The sequence below is a fragment of the Lactuca saligna genome, chromosome 7, assembly GCF_052625555.1.
Source record: "Lactuca saligna cultivar CGN05327 chromosome 7, ASM5262555v1, whole genome shotgun sequence".
NCBI classification, from domain to species: Eukaryota; Viridiplantae; Streptophyta; class Magnoliopsida; order Asterales; family Asteraceae; genus Lactuca; species Lactuca saligna.
Window position 1 is genome coordinate 161,666,788 of NC_136423.1, and position 26,292 is coordinate 161,693,079.

Genomic DNA, 26,292 nt, shown 5'->3' on the forward strand with positions numbered 1-26,292 from the left:
CATAATACTCAAAATCTCGAGTGTCAATCTCATAACATATTTCAAAATAGTTTTCAGAAGTATTTAACACATCTAGGATCCATAAAACATATAACTCTAGCTCTGTGTGTGTACAATCAAGTCGGTGCTTTCCCACAGTCCTCGGAAGTAACCAAAACACTTAAACACATAACACCGTAAGCATGAATGCTTAGTGAGTTCCCTAAAATACCATGCACAAATAACTAGCCACTCGAGGCTATAACTCTATAGGACCCTCCAGTCCCAAAATTCGTTGAAAACTTAGGTCCGGTCTGGTTGGGACCCTCCAGTCCCATGAATCGTTGGACTCTCTGGCCCGGTCTGGTTGAGAACCCTCCGGTCTCAAAGTGCGTTGGGCCCTCCGGTCCTATCTAAGTAACACACAATATAGCATAGAGTAGATATCACATAATCATGCATAACTTAAGCAAGCATATAAGACCCTCCGCTCACACATAGTTACCACTCTAGGTAAAGTATAGTAAGAAGACTTACCTCGAAGCTAGTGGGAATAAATCCACACTTGGCACTCCCGAACTATCCTCCGCCTAAATACATTCGACAAGCATCTAATCAATATATCTCTTTTAATCATTTAACTCCTAAGTTCTCTTATTCCCTTTTTAACCCCCAGGATGGGTAAAAGACCCCCTTACCCCTCCAAGGTTCCAGAAGCACCTAATTGACCCACTCACAAAGTCAACAGAAGTCCAAACGAGTCAACAGTCCAAATCGACCAGAATCGCCAAGTGCACTCGTGCGACTCGTCGAGTCCCATCATATCTCAGAGATTCTTAGAAAGTCCAACTCGATGAGCTAATCTTAACTCATCGGGTCATCGCATGACTCAGCTCAATCGGGAAAAACCCTAAACTACTCGCCGAGTCGACTCATCAACTCGGCAAGTCTATTCAGACTCCTATGCATTCAGATGATTTCAAGGCGGGATTCTTTCCCAAACTTCATATCTATACTTTTAGGGCTTATAAGTCACGTAAAGTCATGGACTTTACCTCCATGCATGGCATATAGAGCAAGAAATGCCAAAAACATGAACAAAAGGGGTCATACACACTTAATGCTTCACCAAAGCAGGATAAAGCAAGGATCTCAAGGTGTTTTGTACCTCCTAGGGTCCAGATCTGGGGTTTTAACTTCCTTGTGACCCCCAATTCACAACAACCCCAAAATAATGAAGAAAAAGAGTCCTAAACTACCAAAAATGGGAGATCTACATCTATGAAAGGGAAAACGTCGAGTTCAATACTTCCAACTAAAGCTTGAGCGTGAAAACCAGCAGATCCAACATCCTTCTTTGATCCTCTAGCTTGATACCGACTTCTTCCTTGCAAAAACACCCACCAAAAGATCAGAATAGCTATCTCTCTCTCTCTCTCTCCCTCTCTCTCTCTCTCTCCAAGAACTCAAGACTCGATTAGGGTTTTCTCTCCTGAAGGGTAGCCACAATAGGAGGCCTTAAGTGCCTTCAAAGAAGCCACAGGCCCGAAAAATTAGGGTTTCCTTCAACAGCGCTGACTCGAAGAGTCAGCTAATGGACTCGTCGAGTCCACTCATTAATCCACGTCACCAGCCGCGGCTCTACTCGACGAGTTGAGGCACCAACTCATTGGAGTCACTCTACATATCTCAAATAAATACTTAAAATATATACCTGGAAATCCGGATGTTACAGCTTCAAATCGAAAAGATAAATTTCCTGGGGTCTTCGGGCACTTCGGGACGTTCTTCGGGTGTTAGGTATGATCTCGGGGCTTCGTGGGATGTTGGAATAGCTTAAATATGGATTTTGGGGGTAAAAAGTGTGAATTTTGCAAAGTTAAACCAGGAGATCTTGCACCTCTTATATAGGTGCGAGGTTCGGATCTGAAGTGAGGAGGGAAGGATACGCGGAAGCTTCGGATAGGAGGATGAGGGGCTACGAGGCTCGGTTTGCAGGCGGACACAAGTCCGAGATCGGAAGCGCCACATTAAGGACACATGTCGGATACGTATTGGGCCATGCTTAGGATGTGAGGAGCTGGCGACATGCGTCGGGCATGAAGCAAATGCGAAAAATGGGGTGACGTGGCCGAACCGTGGCCTTGTGAAATTCCTCAATTCTTATGATTTCTTGGTATTTGTGTCCCAAACTTCAAAAATCCATAAATTTTGCATACGAGCTCCACTTTTTTTATGTTCTTTATATGAACATGTAGGCGAGATTATTCTCTACAATTTTCGTTTAGACTCCGTCGGCTAATTCTAAATTTATTTTTAATATTATTATTTTTAACATATCGGGACAGGAAAATTCATAACTTTTTCATCCGACGTCCATTTTTGTCTGTCTTTTTAACGTTGTACTACTATTGACGACACCTTCGATTCTCGTTTAGGTTGTGGCAGCTAAAAATCACTCGATCTAAAATTCGAGTTTTTAGCTGTCTACTGCTAAGCTGAAACTTAGAAAAATCATGACTTCGTCATACGAAGTCAGATTTGGGCATTCTTTTTTTGCACACTCTCGGTTTAACGAACACTAAGACTTTCATTTAGATTGCTAAAGCTAAAAACCACTTTACAATAAATTCACTTTTTACGTCACACAACGTCATGCCGGTGTTGTCGTGAAACTTCAACATGTCATAGCTTCTTCGTTATAACTCGGATTTTGGTATTCTTTATATCTCCAGAATCCTTATTTCAACCACTACAGCCTTCTTCATAGATATCAGCTTTATCTAACATTTGTTTTTGACGTTTATTTTTATCGTTAATTCATTAAATCATAATAATTAAGCATAAGACACATAATAATCAAATAATACATCTTTATTACTTCAAAAAAATTACAAAGGTTGACCTAGACTATTACATAATCATTAATGCCTAGCCTAAAAACACGGACTTTACATTAACACAAACACCAAGCCCGACTAAGAATAGAAGTTGTCTCGATCTGTCTGAAAAGCGGTATTACTATATCTACTTACTCTTGACGTATCACTGCCACCAAGGACTAGAACCATGTCCCTTGTCCTTCGTAGATACTTAAGAATATTCTTAACTGTCATCCAATGAGCTCTTCTAGGATTGCATTAAATTTGACTAACCATGCTCAAAGCATAAGACACATCAGCACGAGTACATGTCATAGCATACATGATCAAACCTATAACTGAAGAATATGGGACCCGACTCATGTCAGTAATTTCATCATCAGTATTGGGGCTCTAAATTTTACTCAACTTAACAGTATGATGGATAGGTAAATCCCCTTTATTGGAATTCTCGATACAAAAACATTTTAGTATTTTATCTAAGTACGTACTTTGACTAAGGCCAATAAGTTATTTCTTTCTATCCCACAAAATCCTTATTCCAAGAATATAGGTTGCTTCCCCTAGGTCCTTCATAGGGAAACACTTTCCAAACCAAGATTTTACTTCTTGGAATGTCGGGATGTCATTACTTATAAGGAGTATATCATCACCATATACCACCAAGAAATTCACTATACTCCCACTAGCATTGACATATACACAGGACTCATCCTCACTCCTAGAGAAACCAAAGTCTTTGACTTTCTCATGGAAATAAATATTCCAGCTGTGAGATGCTTCGTTCAATCCATAAATGGATTTCTCAAGCTTACACACTCTGTCGAGAAACTTGGCATGTAAAAACCCTTTGGCTAACTCATGTAGACATCCTCAACCAACTTCTTAATTAGGAAATTGGTTTTAACATCCATTCTCCATATTTCATAATCATGAAATGTTGTTATTGTTAGCATAACCATGATAGACTTTATCTTAGCAATTGGTGAGAAGGTCGCATGATAGTCAATCCCTTGGGTTTAAGTAAATCCCTTCGCAACCAGTCGTTCCCATGAAAATGTGCACCTTTCCATCCATATCGGTCTTTCTTCTTAAAGATCCATTTACACCCAAATGTCTTCCGACCTGGAACATGATCAACCAAATTCCAAACATGGTTATGATACATATACTAGATATCGCTATCCATCACCCCTTTCCACTTGGCAGCCCCAGGGCTCGTTGTTGTTGGATTAAGTGTCTAAGCACATAACTATAATTGGTATGTACTTGATTTGATAGTAGCATGGTCCTTTTGGGTTGCCTTCACTCTTGTAACTTGACAGTATGACCTTTAGAGAGAGATGTTATATTTATTATTTGGAATAATAAATTGATTTATGAATGTATTATGAAAATAATATATTAATTAGAATTCATGTTATTTAATTAGTATTTAATCAAAAATTAATTTTGGGATTAATGGAACTGATTAAAGGAACACGAGTTGTTTTGCAAATCATTGATACTTGTGAAACATGGCTACTGGACTCCTTAGATGGGAGTGGACGAAAACTGTAGGGAGGCCCTATAGGTTTCATCCAAGGCCTCTTGATGAGGATTCCATGGGTTTCTTAAGCCTTAAGCAGGAAATTAGAGTTTCCTCTAGAAAACCCTAGCAGCCCACAGTTATAAAAAGAACCCCACCACCTATAATTTTCAACCAACGCTTGATTTTGAGAACCCTAACCGAAATTCTAAAGTATTCCCTCCTCTATCCTCTCATCCAATTGCTAGTGGTGTTTGTAAGCCAATAGAGGTGCACCATTTGATGCACTAAGCTTTCAAGAGTTAAGGATCTTCAAGGTGTTCTTGTTATTGCTACATAACAAGTAAGGTAAACATCAAAACCCTTTTATTGTATAATTTTTTTAATTATATATGCTAGATCTAGGGTTTTGATTTGGTATTCAAATTTGCATGTTTAACTAGTGAAAAAGTTAAATCCAAAGCAATTAGGGTTGCATGAACACATAGGTTGAAGTTATGCTCCAAACCCATCAGTGATATCAGAGCCTAGGATGTTTTTCAGTTGAATTTGATGTATATGTGAATTGTCCAAAGGAGGAGGGAACATATTCATCAATGTGTTCATTGAACTCGACGAGTTCCTCACGGTACTCGACGAGTTGGGATGACTCGACGAGTTCACTTGGCTGAATCGACGAGTTGACTCATTAGATCCCTGTTTTTTCAATTTTGATATCTTGATTTGATTAGGATAATTACCATAATTCTTTTTTACTTCTTAAAATTGAATTTCCCGAAAAGGTAATTGTATATCCTTATCAAATTAAGTGACTTGGTCAGATTTTAATATAAAGACAAAATTAATTTATTAATTTAATTATTTAAAATTTGATCTAGTATTTTTGAAAATTTTCAAATATACACCCATTGGTTTCGGAATTTAAACTTTAATTAAAAGTTTAATTTTGAAATTTTAAATTCTAGAACCCTAGTATTTTAAAAGGTTTAAAGTGCATCCTTATGGATATTGTTAATAATTTGATTAAATATTTAATTAAAAGATAATTAATAAATCCATAAAAGAGTTTAAATTTAATCAAATTAAAAGCTTATTTAATAAAACGATTAAACCTCTAGTATTTTAAAAGTTTAAAATACACCCTTATACTATTATAGAATTAAAAGTTTAATATATATATATATATATATATATATATATATATGTATGTATGTATGTATAAGAAAAGTCAGTATTACTGTTAGTATGCCTCATTCACAAAGTTGGTCTATAAGGGTGTTTAAGAAAGCGACCTGTAATATGATTGTCATTGGGTATCCATTCTTACCCACCACACTCTTGACTAATGGAGGGTCGTTAGCCAAATGGGTAGGACAGGACATAAACTCTCATTAAAAGTATAATGACATAAAGTAACTAAATTTTTTCTAAAATCCCATTCTTAGTTACTTCAGGAAAAATGTGAATTTGATGCTAACCCATGAAATTGCACATTGCACCTTATCAGTCGTTAGTGGAACATGTGGTTAACCGACATACTAATATGGGACTATTATTGTTGGCAATGGGTGTCTCATAAATTATCATTAATAAATGGAGCGTGTGTAGCTAATTGACACATTGATTAGGTGATAAATGACATCAAGAATACCAAGCTGATTTGCATGGTTATTCACATCTCATTTGTGATCCTCAGCATCCCATTCACAAAGTGAGAGAATAATCGAGATTAAACATGCCATTAAATAGTTTAATAAATCTCAAAAGATCTAGGAGTTTCATTGGATTGAAACTGGTAAATGTTTACCTACCTAAAATATATGTGAATTTGATTACAGCATCCCTTTTCAGAATTTGAATCGAAAATATGGATCCTAGCCTTAATTTAAAATTTTGGGTTAGTAACTAAGGATTAAATAAATCAACTAACTTGAATTATTTTCTCTGTTTATAGATGTCAAGTTTAGACAACTATGATCTTCCTCATCCTTCTAGAAATGGTTTTCTTTCACTATCTGAAGATGATCTTCCACAATTTGATCAAGGTGAAAGAATGATCCCTTCTTCAAATGGTGGAACTGGAAATCATACACTTCCTCCACTACCTCAAGTGATTCTCCCCGGTCCACGTGTTTATCAAATTGAAAAAGTTCAAGATTACTCAAGCATTGTTGGCATGGAAACACGTAGATGGAAATTTTGTGTGTATATGTTCTAAACATAATGTCACACATTGACAGATTGGGAATGTTGGGTGTCGTTTTGCAAAAGGAGCAAGTTGTGACTTGGTCCTTCACTCGCTTCCTGAGTCATATAGTCAGTTTGTTAAAGACTTGACAATGACATGACCTTTATTGATCTGACATATTTGACAATTGTTGCTGAAGAACAAAGGCTAAAGTACAGTGGTCAAGCAAAGGTGTGTAAAGGATCAATCTCCTAAATTTCCATGGACCTTAACAATGGGAGCATTGGTAGTCCAGAAAAGGTTCCTCTTCCCAATAGAAAAGGATCAGCCAAGGTCAAACCATTTGACTATATGGTAAAGAGAAAAGCCAATTTTGAGATAGTTTCATGTGCCATTCCCCAAGAGTCCATATGTTTCTATTGCCAATTGAAGGGGCATTGGATGCGAAACTGCCCATATTACTTGAAAGATCTTAGAGATAGTGAAGTCAAGTTGTATGAACCTACCTTAGGTATATCCACTATCTAACTCCATTAAGTTCCTATTCATAGATTCTTTTTACATTATGTGATAGTCACATTTTGATTTTTTTCAAGATCTAAGAGAAAGATGGAAGCTTAAGAATATAAAGCTAATTCTGAGCGTGAGAGATAGATTTCGGTCACATGGTTCGATGATCAGAATTTGGAGCTGCTGCTTGGGAGTTTTGATAGTTTAATAGATTGATTAGGAAATATGTCTAGATACATAGTTTTCATATTTTTGCATTGTAAGGATAAATTTTTCCAAATTTTATCAATAAAGTAAAATTTTGGTTTTATCTTATTTGCGTTACATTTCCTTGCAATGGCATTTGTGGAATTGATGGCTATATTTCTATTATTAGCAATGTTAAGTGTGGATTGATTCTTGATTATATTGTTTATGGTGGTGTCTTAATCAACCAAGTGAAAAGGAATTCTAATCACCCAAGTTTAGTTGGATGGAAACTTGGAGTCATACAATTTAAATTGTGTGATGTATGAGAATCTTGATCCTTGGAAGATTAAGACTAGTTCCTTGATCACATGTTTATGTGAATCAAGTGAAGGACTAAGCGATCTAGTACACATTGATATGGACTGGTTATATCCACCACAAAGGACGATAAGTCTATTCGTCAGGATTTACTGATGATTCAGTAAATATGGTTATACTTATAAGATTATGTGTAATTATTATTCTTTGAAAGGTTTCAAAGAATGGCGGAATGAATATTAAGAATTTGTTAGGCAAAAATATAAAGGTGTCTCCAATCTGAAAACAAATGACATTACCTTAGTATCATATTTTATGATCATCTGAAGGATTATAAAACTATGTCACAATTAATCCTCTAAGTACATCTTAGTGAAATTGTTTTGACTAAGAAGAAAAATCAATAATTGGTGAAATAGTTTAATCATGAGATGAATCATACTTTGTTTCCAAATCAAGTTTTAGATTCATACTCTAGTAACTGCGAATTGTACCTTGAAGGAAAACTCCAACTAAGTAGGTTTATAACACCTCATGAAATGTGGAGTAGAAATGTGTTCTTACTCTAGCACATTTGAAATTGGTAGTAGTGTTGTTTTGGTTAAAACAAAGGATAAACTATGACCAATTACATGAGATATTCTCTTATCAAGAATCCACATTAACTTTTGAATATTTGTTTTTTTCTTGTCAAGGATTGTTCCTTGAGAGAGAAAATTATATGTTAAGAAGTTAGTAGGAGTCTTAGTGATCTTAAATAGTTTCAGGAATGAATCCAGAATAAAGATGTTAGTTATCACTTGCACACAACTTGAGGCTGGTAACCTATTGTGTTAACTTGAAACATTCTTGTTTCTGTGCACCTTCCAGTAAAGTTGACTATGCATGTGAGTTATATAAGTACTCATTTGATTGCAATAGCCAGAGCACATTGGTCATTGAGAGTTTGCTGGTCAATGGAAGTGAACTGCTTAAACAACATGGAAGACATGGTAGACCCTTGTGCTACAAGAAGGCATGAAACTAAGAATAAGAAAGCTTCATTCCATGAAAGGAAAAATATATTTGATTTTTGTTTGTCCTCAACCTTATCTTATGATTATAGGTTGGAATTGATATATTCACATGGATAGGAAGACATACACCATAAAATCTAGGTAAAAAAAGTTTTCTCTCTAATTCATGAAAATGATTATGAGGAAACACTTTTGCTAATAGATTTTAAATCTGAATTAATATCAGTATGGTTAGCAGTTGTGATAATTGCGTTCTCAAATACATATATGGTTACAGAATCCTTTTTTATTTTTCGAATTGTGAGAAATGGCAAGAAATAGTTTGAGCGTTCAGGAATTATTATCATAAGTTCTAAAAAGGTTTAAACATACAAACATATGCTATCTAATGAAAGGTGTATGAGTATCAGGAGGTTAGTGATTGTCTATTTGGATGCCTTAGGGGTTACATGCAGTCATGTAGGATAGCCTGATAACTCTTGATCTAGGCTTTCCTTCATGTTCCTTATTTGGTTGTGGCTCTAGAGTGTGATCACCTGTTCGACTGTCTATCTCACCTCTGATTATATATAGATATTCATTCGTTAGAGACCTTCTAGTGGTGAAGTGGAGTATTGTGTGAGGCTTAGCGTGAGATAGTGAGTTGTTATTCCAATAGGCTAGTGTAGGTGTTTCCTGTATTTATGTTCATATTTGGTGATTGTTTTTATGTTGTGATGTGTTGCTGATAGCTCCAGATCATGTTGTTAGCTCATTAGGACTGCTGATTGTCCCTTGGTTTTCTGATAACATACATGGTGTGTTGTTAGCCCATTAGGACTGCTGATAGTCCCTAGGGTTGTTTGTAGTTGACAGGCGTGCTGTGAGCCCATTAGGACTACTGATAGTCCCCAAGGTTGTTGATAACACATAGTTGTTTATTTATGTTGTGTTGTATGTGATATTTTAGGGAAACTCACTAAGCTTTAGCTTACATTTGTGGATTAAATGTTTTCGAGTATCCTTAGTGATTGTGGAAAGGAGAAGGCATGATTATACACACACATCAACAGCAATGGAGATTCTGTAATGTTTATATTACACTGATTTTCAAGTGTCTGTATTTTGGAACAAATTGGTTTTTATATCTTGCATTCAATGTAAAGGATGATTTTACCTATTTAAAAATGAAAAAGTTTCTCATGAAAATGGGACATTACATTAAACTTCCATAATTAATACCCTTTTAGTTTCTAAAACCTTTAATTATTAAAGTGTAGGATCCAAGGTGTAAAATAGATAAATGGTTATGTGACCTCTATCTCATTTATTTGAATCCAAGTAGGTAGATATCGAGTATCAATTATAGTCTACTATATAATTCCTAGTTTTATAGAATCAATAATAACAGATTTTAATTGACATGTTTGATCCCATCTATGCATCAGATCTGTCTTGCTTAGGTGACCTTTATCACAAACGATTTTCAGTCAAATCATCTAATTTTAAAAACATGTGTAATCGGCCTATAATTTGGTTATATAAATCATGAGTACACCTCGTCCATCAAATTGTAACACTAAGCGGCTAGGTGACCTTTATCCCACTAGTGCATACAAGATATGTGTGAGTGTTTTTCAAAAGGATTGTGTAGATTTAAGGTTTATAATGGGTATTATTTGTTTTATAATTTTATTTTTAAATAATGGGATATTTGGGTTGTTACATTCATATATGAATAAGCCGTGGTACAAATATGCAAAAAAAAAATCTTTTAAATGTTCCATATAAAAAACGTAGCTTTAGAGAAAATTATGTGAATGGTCCATGTCATTCAGGGTTACTTACACACTTCCTCCCTAGAAAGAAATTTTAACTTAGACCATACCCAAAAGGCTATTTTGTTACCCCCATTCCCTCAATTAACTTTTATGTCTATTAGGTGTTAGTAACCTACACGTGAGTAGCATGGTGGTAGCATTTTTGTCCTTTCACATGTACAACAAATTAGCACCTAATTTAGAAGAATAATGTTTTATGCAATTTAAATCAACCTCAAACCCAAGATACAAACACACACACACACACACATACACACAATAATTAGAGGAAAAAATTCTGTTCATCAAACCTAAAACTCTAGACTAATAATCCCTTTTATGCTTATTCAATAATCAATAATGACTCTTTGGAAACTACGTGGAGCACATAGTCTGTTCATTAGTGAAGCAGAATTTTGTCTTCAATATGGTAAGATTGCACCAACTAACCATTAATCCCTTTTTGTTTTCATTTGCTAGTTAGCTTGAAACCCTAGTGCCCCAATTGAATTTTAATCCGTTTACGTTTGCATTTGCTAAAATAGATGAGAATGTTTTACATGCTACTAAACCATGGTGGAAAGTTTCCTGATTTTCTTGGAAGCAAGTATGTAAACGGGAAGTAACATTATGTTGAGTTACTATGTATGGAGACTTTCTGTCTGCACGATATTGATAAGATGATGGTTAAACTTAGGTATATCGATTAAGACCTACATGTGGAGACGTACTGTTATTTTCAAAGGCCACTTGGTGATTTGAATTTAGGCTTTTCACTTTAACATCAAATGATGATGTAAGGCATTTGACAAAATATGTTGGTCAACATAAGCTAATATAGGTGTATAAAGAGCATAGTCCAACAAAAATTTCATACATACTCAATGTCCCCCAACCGATATAAGATGCATATAGTTGAGATTGAAATACCGCAAAAGATTGTTTTTGAAATGGCATGATACACAAGAAAGTACATTAATGCATGCTACACAAGAAAGCTTATGTGTTCCTGATACACTAGAAAATGTATTTTTCATTCATCCTGTAGTTGATCGTAATATAGACGTGCCTCCATTTGACCCTAACAGAAACGCCCCTCTTATTTTACCTAATATAATTGAGCCTTCATTTGACAAGTGGACATGGAAACTGATAATGCATTTGACATGGAAAATGATAATGCATTTGAAATGGAAACTAAAAATAACATGATAGTGATGATAGCAACAATAGTGAAAATGAAGATAGTGAATTGTTTGTGGGTGGAGACAATATAATTGACGATGTTAAAGTTGACATGAGAGAATTCCACTTGAATGTTGATCTGGATGTTGAGTGGATTGGAGGTGCTTCTAAGAGAAAGGATCATGTAGTTAGAGATGAGGGGAATGAGCAAGGCATTGAAATTATAGACAATGGACTTTTCTTGTCTGAGTCTTCATCAGATGATAGGAATGAAGGTGAAAGAAACAAAAAAAAATCTATTAGAAGGTCACATGAGAATGAGAATGCCCAAGTCTGTGAACCTTTCTATATATTTCAGAAATTTAATCCGTCAAAGGGGTATAAGGATAGGTTTAAACAAATACCACCTCAACATTAGGCACGTTCTCACTTTATAGGTTTGACCATGTTATTGTTAGATTATTCTTATATATTCTATTGTTTGACCACTCGTATATATATATATATATATATATATATATATATATATATATATATATATATATATATATATATATATTATATTTTTTAAAAGGGGGAACACATTGTGATGTTGTGTTAAACAACATATATGATTCCTTTAATAGCAAATTAGAAAAAGGATGTGGTGTACCAATTATTAATTAATTAGAGTTCATTAGGGAGTACTTAATGAAGAAGATTGTGAATGTAGAAAAAGAAATTGGAAAAGAAACATGACGTTTCACTCCAACAGCTACCAATATATTGCAAAAGATCAAGGATAAGTGAGAAAAGTATATTGCAACATTCTGTGGAAATGGGAAGTACCAAGTTAGTGGACCTTAGCAAGACTAGTGTGTAGTTGATGTGATTCAACGAATTTGTTTATGCAAGAAGTGGGAACTAACTAGAATGCCATGCAAAGAAGTTGTATCTGCAATTTGGGAAATAAGTAAAATAATGTCGTAATTGGTATTCTAGAAAGCTTTGTTTACGAATTTTATTGGCTAAAAACCTAGAGGAACATGTACTCATTCAAAGTCCATCCAATCAACGGTAGGAGAGTTTAGATTAAGTCAATTTTCCCAAATACTTTATTGCCTCAAAAACACTACGTCATAATAGGTAGACCAAAAAAAGAAAAGAAGGAAGACATCATCGGAAAAATAGGATTTGATTAAAGGGAATAGAGTTTCTAGAGCATAAAATCAGTTGCATATGCTCAGTGTAATAACAAATGACAGAATCCCATGACTTGGAAATGATAGTTACCAAGTGTTGATGGGGCATCTTGGAAGAAGGAGGGAAAACGGAAAGGGAAAGAAAAGGTTGCATTGCAAACTCCTATGCATTGTGATGCTTTTATTTTGGTTAAACTACTATGAGTTGTTATGTTTTTTTAGTCAAAACTATTATAAAATGTTTTGAGTTTGGTATCACTACAACAATTGTAGTTGGTTAAACTTTTAGTTTGGTTAAACTCTTATGGATTTATCTTGTTTTACTGGTATGTAAAACTCTTATATAGTGTCTTTTTAATGCTTGCATTGTTATGGTTTGTTTTTGCAATTTTAATATTATGTAAACTTTGACAACCATTGTAAAATACAATTATCTTTAACCATTGTAAAACACCATAATGCCATTTTCATTGCCCCATAACAAGTTTAGTAAAATATCACAACTTTTATAAAATATTCTTTTCATTACTCAATAAAATGTTCTCAGCTAAGGTACATCATATTACAACTTATAAACAACTATGCTAAAAAACAAAATCCAACTATGAATTAAGCAAATCTTCAAGTTTCGATTTTGGATTACCATCTCCTTCAAGGTTTGAATTTCGATTTTAACATCATGCCAATGATTTTCAGCCTCATCAACCCATAAAAGAAATCAACTCCTTAGATCATGCAGCTTTCACTACCATCAATAATCGCATACTACCATCAATTACCACATTTAGGGTTACAATTGAAAAATACCAAAAACAAAATTGACAATACAATACCATTTCCAGGTAAGCATAATATTCCCTATCAGGATTCTTCTTAGTGGTGGAAGTCCTTCTGATAGCCATACTTCCACAATCGCACATCATCATTTTGTCATTTTTTATCGCATGCACCAGGAGAAGCAAGCGAATGGAAGAAGCAAGAAGAATAAACTATTAAAATTAGTGAAGGGGTGGGTTTAAATGGCATTTCAAAGGTGAAAGGACGAAAATATCCCTGATGATGGGGTTACTAATAGCTAAAAAACAGAATAGTTAAGTGAGGAATTGGGCGGGTAAAAAATAGAGTTTCAAGTATGGTCCAAGTTAAACATGCTTGCTAAGGATGGAGTGTGCAAGTAACCCCAAACCACAAGGACCGTTCGCATAATATTTTCTAGTTTTTATATATATATATTGGCGTAGTTCAATTTTAAATTTAAAAATCGTTATTAAGTTTGAGTTTGAGCGCTTTAGAACATTTATACATTTAATAAAACTTCCTTTTATTACTTTAATATTTGGAGTTTGTATAAGTTACAAAATCATCATTTTTTAGACTTATATTCAATATTTTAAAATTCATAATTATTAATATTTTTATAAAATTGGTTTTTATTTTAAAACAATAACTTGGTACATCTTATCTTCACATTATAAACTTTGAAACCCAAACTCCATGTGATTTTTATTTTATCAAAAAAATAGTTTGAGTTTGAGAAAATCTAATTTATCAACCTCGTAGACAATTTACAAAAAAAAAAAAAAAAAGAAAGAAAAAAAAAGAATGCATTAAGACATATACCACCCATGATGTAGTTGATACTTTTGTGAGCTTACACAAAATGGTAAAGTCCTTTCGTAAAGAGACAAAGGGACCAAATAGTCTTCAAGTTGACTTCAAGCTCCCATTTTCTTTAACAATCTACTTTGTTGCAATTTTATAAGTCTTTTGATAAAGTTATGAACTTTAATAAACTTCTTATAAAAACGTGGGTATGATACTTGATCTTCGAAATGGTCTTCATCTTCATCTTGTTAGATTTTACATAAAATAAATCTAGTCTAAAGCTAATGTCTTACATAAAATAACTCAGACGAAAAACTAACTAATTACTAATACATACTTTATGCATAAATGAATATTACAAATCATTTTAAAAGTCCACACAAAATAACAGAACAAATAAGATTTCTAAAATACATCTACAAAATAACATTTGTTTTTCCATGACAACATTAATGAAAAAATATGAATGAAAACTTTTGTCACAAAAAACAGCAATTATAAAGTTATCATAGAAAAAACGTATGAACTTATTTTCTTAAAAAAAAAAAACAAATTATTCATATTTTCCAAAAACAAAGATTATCCATATAATAAAAAATTCTAACCAAATTTACAAGGATGGATTTGATACCAATTGATGGGGGTTTTATTCAAAAATAGTTTCAAAAACTCAAGAATTTAGAAAATGAAAGACTTTAAAATTTAGATAACATAAAACTGGTTTAAACCCACCAAGGATCCTCTTGGAAAACATGGAAAGAAAAACACAAACCAAAGAGGAAGAAAGTTGATGACAAACTTTGTAGCATTTAAATTCTCAAGGGGATGCTTGAATGTTTAAGAAGAATGAAAGTATAACTTCACCTTAGAAATCCACCAACAATGGTTTAATTTGGTGTAAATGCTAGTCCAAAACCCTTAAGCTCTTAAGCTTTAAGTGCATAACCAATGTATCACTTAAAGAGAACATTTGTAAGTAAGTATTCTTCAAGAATAAAACCAAAAACTATAGAGAATGTGGAGAAAATGCATGGGTATAATTTTGGAGCAAGAGTAAAGGAAGAAGATTACAAGCCTCATAAATCCCTTTACTAACCCATTATACCTTAACCCTTTAAGAGCTACCATGCTAGCATAACCCATGCGTCAACATGGTGTACATGGTTACTTTAAAGAGAAGTGTTATTTTGATTAAACAAATCAAAGCTGGTGTCCTCCTAACTCCTTCCTACCAAGGGTTTTGAGAAGTAAAAAGCAAGACCAAATTTTTATAAAAACTTTCAAACTGTTTTCAAAGATATAAACCTTTGCTTTTGGCTAAAATACAAAAGTATTTCTAGTACAAAATATTGTACATGGCGTAATAAATCATGTCATATGATATATTATGTTACCTGCTAATGAAAACTAATACTTCCATGAAATAAACAATTTCCAATTAATTATAAGAGGTTATTGCTTATTTATTAAAATTAATTTATAATAAATAATGAATGAATGGGTAAATTCTCTTTCTTAGGATTCTTCATATCGAATTGTTTCAATATTTTATCCAAGTAAGTACTCTGCCTAATAACTAGAAAACATCTATGCCTATATCTGTAAATCCTTATTCCAAGAATGTATATCGCCTCTCCTAGATCCTTCATAGGGAAACATTTTCCAAGCTAAGATTTTATTTCTTGCAAAGTTGTAACATTGTTTCCTATAAGGAGTATGTCATCAATATACAAAACTAGAAAGTTCACTATACTCCCACTAAAGTTTGACATACATGCAAGACTCATCCTCAATTTTAGAAAATCAAAACTCTTTGACATTTTTATGGAAATAAATATTCCAACTGCAAGCTGCTTATTTAAGTCCATAGATAGACTTCTCAAGATTAAACTTATTAGGAAATTTAACATTTCATCTTCTAGTTTTTTTGGTGTGAAAATCCCTTTTCAAGATTCCATAAAAAAAACTTTGAAAAATATTTTCTTAACAAGAAATCATAATTTTCATTAAAAAAAAAAAAGAACAAATTTGCAAGTAACTGGGCAGTAATTCCGCACGTTAAACATTTAGGTGGTGTTTGGTTCGCAAAATATTTTTGAAGGAATTGGAATCTGTTAAGGAATTGGAATTTGTCAAGATTTGCAATCCAATTCCATATTTTGTTTGGTTGGCAGGAATGAAATTTGAATCTAATTCCATATTATGTTTGGTTAATTGAAAATGGAACTGAAATAATATAAAATGATAAAATTGTCCTTTTTTGCATGTTTCCTTTGCTTTATAAGTTATATGTAAAAATATATTATATAAATTATAAAACTAGAAAATGATGGTGATGGTGCTAGTGATGTTGACGGTGGCAATAGTGGTGATGATGGCGACAGATGTAACATCCCAAAAATTTCAACAAATTTAAAATTTTCAAAACATCCCATTTACTAACAAAAGTGTTTACAAAACCATTATTTCCATGACATGATTTAAAATCAGATCAGTAGTAAAACCAAGGATGTGTACGGTTATGCCTTCGTCTTGGCACAGTCCTCTAAAGAACCTGAAACCATAAATAAAACTTGTAAGCACAAAGCTTAGTGAGTTCCTACAAATTACCAACACACAAACATATAACATATACAAATAACAGCATGTACTGGGTCCACAACTAAAATATTGGATCACTTGTGAGCCTAGAGTATGACTTTGGATTGCCTATCGGGCCCACAACTCATATCTGGCTTGCTCTTGAGCCCACAGCATAAGTATGGCTTGTCCTCATGACCTACAGCTTATGCTTGGCTTGCTCCCTAGTTTAATCAGTCATCGTACTGGAATAACAATGTTCATTCTTCAGTACGATTCTGACATACGAACCGGTCCTCAGCTCGTATCTGCTTGAGCCCTTAGTATGAGTCTGGTATACCTTACCTGGCCCTCAGCTCATATCTAGAATGCTCCAAGGTTTGTTGACTACAGCACAAAGTAGTATAAGATCAACCCAATGAAATATGTCAACATATATGTAACAAATAAACATATAATCAGTTCACAAACAAACAGGCAAATCCACAGTAAACTACTGAATAGCAACATCCTATAAACTAGGATATCGACCAAACAAATCACTACAGCATAGCAAAGTATGGTAAACTAGGATATCAATCCAATGGGTCAGCCTTGGTGCCTTTAACCTAAAAGTACAGTCAGGAAAGCTCACCTGAAGCGACTGAATATCTTAGAAAAAAGCTCGGATCGGTGATTCGGAAATCCCCGCACGCTAGCACCATCAAATATCATCCAATTAATAAATGAATCTTGACCCATAATCAAGAATCTAAATTACATTCCTAATGACCAGGGTAAAAGACCACTTTACCCCTTTTTCTTACTTGGCCCAAAACCAAGGCCTGATATGGATCAACTTCCTAACTGGGCCCAAAAACCATCATGAATCAAATTCCAAGAAATCCCATAATCAATCCATGGCCCAAGGTTAGAAGTCTATTCGCCTTACAAGGCTCAAAACAAAAGACCCAAAATTTCACATCCTGGGGAGTACGTCATGCGTACCAGAACTGTACGCCCCATGTACTCACCCTCTAAGCGCAATGCACAAGTACTTAAAGCATGAAAATCCATTTACGTTGAGCGTACTTCTAAGTATGCCCAACATACTCATTAGGGACCAAAAATTCACATTAAGGCCTTATTTGGTTAAGTTAAAGGCATCCAACCACTTCTCTTAGCCCTAAATGATGTCTTAAACCATAAAGTCAAAACCTTTAAACCTTTAAGCCTTCACTTAACTCTGGCATGGTGCTAAGGAAACAATCAAGCAAGCATTTTTATGGATCAAAACACTTCCAGACCTCAAAAGGTACAATTAATATGCTTTGGACTACTCCATACTCACAAAGATCCAAAATTTTGTACAAACACTTATGAAACTATGCCATAACAAGATTTATAAATCGACTCATTAATTTTGAAGCTTTATACCTTGAGAAGATATATCAAGGTGCACTAAGCCTGGATCCATAAGCTCCAAGCAATCCCACATTCCTCCAAGAAGCACCTTATTCTATGAGCACCAAAATGCATGAAATACCACAAAAAGCTCAAGAACTACATCATGGAGGCTAGGGTTTCATTTCTAGGGTTTAAGGGGATGGAGGTTGAAGATAATAGGGTTTGGTGGTTAGTTAAGGTGCTTAAATAGGGTTCAAGACCCTAAATTATAGTTTGGGTCTGACTGGAGTACACCCAGCATACTTCAGGGTCTCATGGGGTAAAATCGATATCTTGGGCCACTCGACGATTTTGTGTTGGCTTATGTGTCAGTCCCGGTCAGGACTAAATTGATGTGTTCAATTAAATTCTTGTCAAACAAATTTCAAATCGACAAACAAATTGTTGGACATTAAGAATGATTTTTTCCCTGTCTTTGTCCACACAATATCTTTCAGAATGAAGGATTATATGATCTCTTATCGAAAGGATGCGTTATGGATTAGGTTAGAGTTCAACAGCGATTTTTGAAAGCTATCATTGCTAATCAGATTCTAAATTCATACTTGCAATTATAGTTATTAGACTTATCCAAGTGGGAGACTGTTGGATTAGGTGTCTAAGCCCATAACTACAATTGGTATGTACTGATGGGTTTTGGCCATATGAACATTCCTATGTGCACATGCAAACCCTAATGCTTGGATCTAGGTTTCTCTAATTAGACATGCATTGAATCCAAGACATCTAATGGCTAATAAGGTATAAGAACAATACAAAATCAGAGTTAGAAGTTTACCTTGAAAACACTTGTTTGATCTTCTTGATCTTGGAGCTCTAGAGTCACAAATGTCACTCCTCTAATGGCTTACAAACACCAACTAGCAAGGAGGATGATTTGAGAAAGAGGAGAGAGGACAAAAAATCGGCCAGGGTTCTTCCAAAGACACAGGTGCTGATTTCTCCACCCCAAGAGGTCTATTTATACTTGTAAGGCTCCTAGGGTTTCACCTTTAAACCCTAATTGGATAACTTAAGGCCTAAGCAATCCCAATCCTTTCCATGATAAGCCTTGGACAATTTTATGGATATCCTTAGCCATAGAAATCGTCCACCCCTTATCCTTAAAGGATATATAGCCCAAAGTGTAACAATCAAACAATTGATAGTTTATACCCTCTTATTTAATTAATCTCTTTAAGTCACCAAATTAATTCGTAATTAATTTATGACATATATTCCTTATATTATTCTCATAATATATTAATAATATTTATTCTCTCATAATAAATCACCCTATCAAGTTGCTATGGTGAAGGCAACCCAAAAGGACCATGCACAATCGGGTCAAATACTTGCCTAATATAGTTGCAGCCTTAGTCACTATTCCAACAGTCTCCCACTTGGATAAGTCTAGTAACTATATGCACAAGTACAATCCGGTTTGCAATCGTAGCTCTCAAAGACGCTGTCAAACTCTGATCTAATCAATCTTGTTCTTTAGATAAGGGATCATAAAGTCCTCTGTTAGATATCATGCTGACAATTCTATGGAATAATTAGTCTAGCATTTGGTTTCTCGATCTCCGATTTATTTGGCATAGAACTTAATCAAACACATCAATTCAGTTCTGACCGGGCCCGACACATAAGTCAAATCAAATCATCGAGCGGCCGAGATATCGCTTTTACCCTCTTAGGATAAAAGTTACAGATAAACTTCGACTTATATGCATTTACTTATTCATTAATCAACTATACACAACAATGTGTTTTATAACACTGAGTTACTGATGCGTTTTCGCATTATCAATGTACAATCAATTAACCAATAACAAACCATATATCTAGGTTTTAATACTATATGATATTATCGTCTTGCGATCATCTTTTATATCACATTCCATAAGGTGATTCCAGCAAGCGCGAGTTTTTACAATGCTCAAAACCAGTTCACAAGCACTCATGAACATTGCAACAATCTTTTGCTATGTCTAATACCATTTAGACAATCTACACAGCAATTCATGACAATCTTCATTCATATCTACTTCCGACATATGAACGATTGTGGACAATTTGAATAATTCGATTATTCATAATAAACTCAATTATTCTGGAAGTCAAAACATGCAAAGTGAAACAGTAGTTAAACAATTAACATAAGACAGTAACATTACTCATAAATAAAACTTCTTTATTTAATCATCAAATGTTAATTACATTTATCTATTACACGTTTCTAGCACTATCTAATCTATGTTAATATCATCCTTCAGCCCAATACTCCTAGCATGTTGCAAGTGCTTGACCCTACTCAGTCCCTTCGTAAGCGGATCTACTGTGTCATCTTCTGATGATATCCTCTTCATTATGAGTTTTCCTTCTTCTACACGATGTCTGATGAAGTCATATTTTTTTTTCGATATGCCGAGATCTACCATGATCCTCGGTTCCTTGGTCAAGGCAACCGCTCCTTCATTATCACAGAAAATCTCCATGGGCTCCTTTATGGTAGGTACGACTCCAAGATCACCAATGAAGTTCTTTAACCATATTGCCTCTTTTGACGCTTCGTTCGCTGCGATGTACTCTGATTCGCACGTTGAATCAGCTACGGTTTGCTGTTTGGAACTTTTCCAAGTTACTGCTCCTCCATTCAGGGTAAAGACCTAGCCCGACTGCGAATGGTAGTTGTCTCGGTCAGTTTGAAAACTGGCGTCACTATACCCTCGCACCTTCAAGTCATCACTTCCTCCGAGGACTAAAAACCATTCCTTCGTCCTCCGAAGGTACTTAAGGATATTCTTCACTGCAATCCAATGGGCTCTGCCAGGGTTCCCTTGATATCTATTAACCATGCTCAAAGCAAAGGCCACATCATGGTGAGTACAAGACATAGCATACATGATTGAGCCAACTGCGGAAACGTATGGTACTCGGCTCATTTCTGCCATCTCAGCTTCGGTACTCGGACTTTGAGTCTTACTCAACTTGGCATTACTTTGCATTGGTAATTCTCCCTTCTTTAAGTTTTCCATACTAAAACGTTTTAGTACCTTCTCTAAGTAAGTGTTCTGACTAAGTCCTATTAGTCTCTTACTTCTTTCTCTTACTATCCTTATTCCCAAAATATAGGAAGCTCTCCGAGGTCCTTCATAGCGAAGCACTTCCCGAGCCAGGACTTAACCTCCTGCAGGGTCGGGACATTGTTTCCTATGAGTAATATGTCATCGACATATAGAACAAGGAAGCCTACTATACTCCCACTGGCTTTGACATATACACACGATTCATCTTCGTTTCGTACAAATCCAAACTCCTTGACTTTCTCATCAAAGCAAAGATTCCATCTGCGAGACGCTTGCTTAAGTCCATAAATGGACTTCTCAAGCTTACACACTCTATTCGGATGCTTTCGATCCACAAACCCCTCTGGCTGAGCCATGTAAACATCCTCAGCCAACTTCCTGTTAAGGAAAGCGGTCTTGACATCCATTTGCCAAATCTCATAATCATGAAATGCGGCAATCGCTAGCATCACTATAATAGATTTTATCTTCGCAACAGGTGAGAAGGTTTCATCATAGTCAACTCCAGGAGTTTGAGTAAATCCCTTCGCAACCAATTGCGCCTTATATGTGTGTACGTTTCCATCCACGCCGGTCTTCTTCTTGAAGATCCATTTGCACCCAACAGTCTTACGTCCAAGTACGTTATCAATCAAATTCCAAACTTGGTTGTCATACATGGACTGGATCTCGCTGTCCATTGCCTCTTTCCACTTTGCAGACTTCGGGCCTGCCATGGCTTCCTTATAGCTATTAGGTTCATCTAGATTTATTAGTGTACTATCACTAATATATCTGTCCCCTTCGGTAGTAATATGAAAACCATATAAATGGGGTTGAACTCTAACTCTTTCGGAACGTCTAAGAGGTAAGGACTCGTCAATTGGTTCAACCGGAGTTTCCTCCTCGGGTTGAGTGCCAACGGTAGAGGTTCCTTCATCTATCGGCTCTTGAATCTATTCAAGCTCGGTTTGCCTCCCACTATCTCCTTGGCCTATGAGTTCTCGCTCTCGGAAAACTCCTCTCCTCACAATGAAGACAACATTGTCCTTCGGTCTATAGAAGAGAAATCCAAATGATTTCTGTGGGTAGCCGATGAAAATACATCTCTCACTACGAGGTTCCAGCTTGTCGTGAGTATCTCGTCTTACGAAATCCTCGCAACCCCAAACCTTGATACGTGCTAACGAGGGAGCTTTCCTTGTCCACATCTCGTGAGGTGTTTTGGCAACCTTCTTAGTAGGGACTCGGTTAAGGATATGGGTGGCAGTCTCTAAGGCATACCCCCAGAATGAGATAGATAGCGAAGCACGACTCATCATAGAGCAGACCATGTTCAACAAGGTTCGATTACGCCTTTCTGCCACACCATTCAATTGTGGTGTCCTAGGTGGCGTTAATTGTGAAACTATTCCACACTCTTTTAGATAGTCGTGGAATTCAAGACTTAGGTACTCTCCTCCTCGATCGGATCGAAGCATCTTGATTTTCCTGCCTAATTGATTCTACAATTCATTCTTGAACTCTTTGAACTTTTCAATTGTTTCTAACTTTTGCTTGATTAAATAGATATACCCATATCTACTATAGTCATCGGTAAAACTCACGTAGAAGCGGTTTCCATCTTTCGTAGCAGATCTAAACGGTCCACACACATCGATATGTATGAGGTCCAATAGACCCTCACCCCTTTCGCACGTACCAGCGAAGGGTGACTTAGTCATATTTCCAAGTAAACAAGACTTGCATGTGTCATCTTCCCTAAGGTCGAATGACTCCAACACTCCATCCTTTTGGAGTTGGGCTATGTGTTTCTTGTTGACATGTCCAAGACGACAATGCCACAAGGATGACTTATCCATACTATTGGAAGAATCCATGCATAAAACATCATTTCCTAAGTTATCAACAATCATAACAGTTTCATAAATTCCATTACACGGTATTGCTTCAAAATAAAAGACACCATTTAGATAAGCCAAAATAGAACCATTCTCATTATTAAAAGAAAATCTAAAACCTTGTCTAAACAAACCATGAAATGAAATGATGTTTCTAGCCATTTCTGGCGAATAGCAACAATTCTTCAAATGTAAAGATAAACCATTCCTAAGAACTAGAGAATACACTCCAATCTTGGTCACAGGCGACGAACTTCTGTTCCCCATGAGTAGATTTATTCTTCCATGCTCCACATCCCTATTTCTTCTTAGTCCCTGCAATTCATAACAAATGTGGTAATCACACCCGGTATCCAGGACCCAAGAAATAACATGAGATGAATCATTAGATTTAATTGTGTATATACCTGCGAAAGACGGCTTGATCTTTCCTTCCTTAATAGCTTGCAGGTACTCTGGGCAGCTTCTCTTCCAATGCCCTATTTTGTGGCAATGGTGGCACTCTGCCTCCTTTGGGTTAGAAGTAGGCTTAGCGGGATCAACTTTTGTCTCACTAGAAGAGGAACCATCTCGTGACTTTCCCTTGCGGTGGCTCTTAGATGGAGCCTTCCTCTTCTTGCCTCTTCCTTGCCCAATGGCCAAAACAGGAGCAGCGAGTGGATTGGGAGTAGGTGCAATGGACTTGTCCTTGAGATTGCTCTCAGCAACCCTAAGGAGACCTTGGAGCTTACTTAGGGTGACCTCTTCTTTGTTAATGTGGTAGGTCATCCTAAATTGGTTGTAACACGGAGGCAATGAGTAAAGCACCATGTCGATTGCTAAGTCTTCCCCAAAGTCAACATTTAACTTGCGAAGACGATCGACATACCTTTGTATCTTTTGCAGGTGCACGGTTAGAGATTCTCCATGACCCATTTTGGTGGAAATCATGTTAGTGAAAATCTCGTAACGCTCTTGTCTCGCATTTTGATGGTATCTCTCCAACAAGTCTTGGTGCATTTCGTACGGATACATGTCCTCGTAGGACTTTTGGAATTCGGAGTTCATAGTGGCTATCATGATGCAATGAACCTTCGTTGCATCACGTTCATGAGTCTCGAAAACATTCATTTCAGCCGGAGTAGCGATTTCAGGGTTAATCTTCTCGAGCTTCTCATCGTGGACATACTCCTTGTCCTCATAGCGAGCAATTGTGCGAATGTATCTTATCCATTCGCTAAATTTCGTCCCTTCGAAAGTGACCTTTTGACAAAGGCTCGTCCATGTGAACGAGCTAGCAGCAGCGTTGTTCACGTTCAATATCTACAAATAGAAAGGACAAAGATAGATTAGAATTTGGATCCCTAATTATCACCCAATAAGAAAATTAGGGCTAGGATCCAACAACAATATTTACATATTAGAAAAGGGATGTTGTAATCTAACATGCAAACAATTTGAAGGTAAGTGAATGACGATTCACTAATTCTCCACCATGAAAAACATAACTCTAAGTTCTAAATGTATCGAGAATTCCTAGGTTTGAATGAGATTCATTGAAACTTTTCAATGGCATGTTTAAATCTCGATATGCCCCTCTCGTTTGTGATTGGGATACCGAGGATCACAAAGCGGGTGTGAATTACCATGCAAATTTACATGGTGCCTTCATTGTAACGATCACCTATTCAATGTGCCGGTAAACCTCACACGCTCCATCGAACTATGATAAACAATGAATCACCCTTTGCCACCTTCGCTTAGAACCAATTAGTGTGCCGGTAAACCACACACGCTCCACTAACTTCTTAGCAAGGGTGCAAAGTGTAATTTCATGGGATTGCATCAATTCACTTTTCCTAAAGTAACTAAGATTGGGAAATTTTAAGAAAAACATGTAGTTACTTTGTATTTCATATTATACTTTTAATGAGAGGATGAGGTTTCCCTATCCTACCCGTTCGGCTAACGACCCTCCACCGATCAAGCAAGCGGCAGGTGTGAGTGTACACCCATTAAGCGCCATTTTATAGGCCGCAAACTTATACCCACCTTATAGACCAGCTTCGTGAATGAGGCCTAGTAACGGTAAGACTAGCATTTTAATTATATATATATATATATATATATATATATATATATATATATATATATATATTAATCTTGTAATATTATATTAGTATGGGGTTGGATTTTAAACTAGTAAAATTCTAGGGTTTGAAATTTAAATTGTCTAAATTAAACTTTTAATCACAAAACATAAATTTCAAAACTTGAGGGGAAGTCTTAAACTATTCAAAACATAGAGGATCAAACAACAAATAACAATTAATCACATAATTATCCATATTTGATTTATTTATGATTTCTTGCCAAATAATTTACCAATTTAATCAAAATAATTAATTAATTATCACATAAGGAAATTAAATATTTTATTAATTGATAAATATCTTTAATTAGATCAAGATTACAGTCATATATATCAAAAAATCGGATTAGGGTTGATCTAATATGATAAAGGCAAGTTTCCATAAGATAAATATCAAAAAATCCCGATTTTTGCTCTTCCTGACGCTCGGACTTGCCAAGTACCCAACTGGACTCGCCGAGTCAAGGCAACTCGCCGAGTCCACTATGGGACTCGCCAAGTTCAACACTCAGATCCACAAAATTCGAATTTTTCAAGCAAGAAACAAACAACCATGCATCAATTTAATAGAAACCAATCTAGGCTATGATACCACTGATGTGTTTTGGCCATATAAACATTCCTATGTGCACATGCAAACCCTAATGCTTGGATCTAGGTTTCTCTAATTAAACATGCATTGAATCCAAGACTTCTAATGGCTAATAAGGTATAAGAACAATACAAAATCAGAGTTAGAAGTTTACCTTGAAAACACTTGTTTGATCTTCTTGATCTTGGAGCTCTAGAGTCACAAATGTCACT